Source organism: Cebus imitator, unplaced genomic scaffold (genome assembly GCF_001604975.1).
Source record: "Cebus imitator isolate Cc_AM_T3 unplaced genomic scaffold, Cebus_imitator-1.0 Scaffold79, whole genome shotgun sequence".
NCBI lineage: Eukaryota > Metazoa > Chordata > Mammalia > Primates > Cebidae > Cebus > Cebus imitator.
The window spans coordinates 6,450,811-6,453,078 of NW_016107394.1; the positions used below are offsets into that span (position 1 = coordinate 6,450,811).

At 52.6% G+C, this 2,268-nt stretch overlaps 1 pseudogene; it reads right to left on the bottom strand.

Moving 5' to 3' along the window:
• Positions 1-1,076: 1,076 nt before the first annotated feature.
• On the bottom strand, positions 1,077-1,716 carry LOC119471927 (annotated as a pseudogene).
• Between the last annotated feature and the right edge of the window lie 552 nt (positions 1,717-2,268).

Consider the following 2,268-nt stretch of genomic DNA (forward strand, 5'->3'; position numbering starts at 1 on the left):
GGAGAATTGCTTGAATCCGGGAGTCGGAGGTTGCAGTGAGCAGAGATTGCACCACTGCACTCTAGCCTGGGTGGCAGAGCGAGACTCCATCTCCAAAAAAAGAAAAAGAAAAGAAAAGAAATACATTTAATCTGAGTAGACTCACAAGGCTGAGTGTAGAGAACTCAAGTACCCTCATAGTTACTACTTTTATTACATTCTGTTTGATTTTATTCTGCCCAATTCTATTCTTCTCTATTTTTCTATTCCACTCTTTCTTTTTAATAATCATACTAGTCTTGATTCACTGATTTCTTGACCCAAATGGGCTGCAAGTTTTTTTTTTTTTTTCTTCACAGTTTGAAAAATAACCAGGTCTAGATTAAGACTGCTTCTGCCCTCCAGGTGCCACTTCTTCCCTTCCACCATGTCTTTCCCTGGCCAACTACTTCCTTATAGACCTGTCACTGTCACCTCCTCCAAGAAGCCTCCTCAAATCCCTCAGAGCCCAGCCCCATGCTTTGCCGGCTCTACAGGCCCCTGCTCCCCGGGATGGCCCCAATCTCTGTGCCATAACCACCCCTGCTTACTCAGCTGTCTCCCCTCACACAGTCATCCCCTAGAGCAGCCTCCGAGTCTGCCCCGTTCACTGCTGAGACCCAGCTCCCATCCACAATAGGGGCTTGATAAATCCAGGAAGTGATCAATCAATCAACAGACTCCACAAAACCAAGAGTGGCTCTAACTCCCTGCCTGGGGCTCAGAGGTACTGTGACACCTTCATTTCCCTCATTTTCCCAGGCCACAACTACAGACACCCTTTGCTCCCGCTCCACTGGAATCAGAGCTGAAAATCTGGTTGCAGCGCTGGACAGCTGTGCGACTTAGACTAGTTACTTACCTTCTCTGAGTCACAAAATGGAGACTTCAGGAGGACTGGCTCACGGGGCTGTGGCCAGGTTAAAGTCAGGGCCATTGTCAAGTGCTCAGCCCAGTGTCTGATGCGGAGAGAGCCCCCCATCAGTGGCCGTATGCAGTCCAGGCTGCCCACAGGAGGAAGGCACTTGAGTATACTTACTTTTCAGGCCGTCCACACCTCAGAGCTGCTTCAGAATTTCTGTGGCCTCTGCTTCCCGGGTCCCAAAGAGGTGGTGCCTAGCCCCACTAGGCAGCCCATGTATCCTGAAAGTCATGGCCAGCTGCCAGCCGTGGTGATCCAGGTGTCCTGGTGGAAGGACACAATGGCTGAGCAAGCCCAGCCAAAGTGTCTCATGATAGACAGCAGCACGTGGGCAGCAGATGCAAGGTGGGCACCAATTCACCTTCTCTCTCTGACGCCCCACATGCTCAGGAGAAGAGGGTGTTGCCCCAGCTTTTGACCAGCAGGGCTGCTGCTGGACAGTAGCCAGGATTGACAGGGCCCACGAAAGCAGTGACAGTGTTCTTGTGGGCCAGGAATGTGGCCAGGGTGGGAGGGGGGTCACAGCCAGTAGGGAAGACCACGGAAGCCAGCCGTGAGCCCAGCAGCAGTGACGGGTCCTGGTTGGATTGGTCCATGGTCAGCTGGGTGGCCACGCAGGGGAAGGCCCGGGCAAAGGTGGAGTCACAGTCCCAGGGACCCAGCACCACCAGGGTGAAGGTCCCTGCCCCACAGGCCAGCTGTGGGAGGGAGGGCACCCCAAAGCACCGCAGAGGAGAGTGGCTGTCCTTGGATGACTGAGAGTAGACCCCCACCATGGGCCCTTGCAGGGCAGGGAGGGCTTCCTGTACAGCAGCATCCGGTACCCTGAACCAATCTTCAGGGTACAAGCCCCCATGCAGTCCTGGGAAAGGGCGGGATAAGGACAATTTTGTTTTCTAGCATTTTCTGCCAGCACTTTCTGTGTGACTGTGAGGCAGACATCCCTCCCACAGTCTCAGCCTCCTCACTGGTAAAATGAGGGACTCGGGCCCATGATTGCTAAAGGCCCCTGAGCTTTGGGACCTAACATCCTCCCCATGCCTGGCCCACAGCCTTGTGATGCCTATGTAAAGTCCTGGGCTGGAATTTAATCACGCAGTGTGTGCTATGGAGTCAGAGCCAGCCAGACCCACTGCCCTGATCCCTGTCTCTGTGACCCTGGATCAACCTGTGAAGCTTTCTGTGCCTCATTTTCCTGCTCTGTAAGATGTGGACAATGAAGCCTACTTTATGGAGTTATTGTGATTAAATGACATCATGTGAAGCTTGTAGGACAATCCCTGGTACTTAGGTTTTCAATAAATCCTACTTCTTTTTTTTTTTTTTTT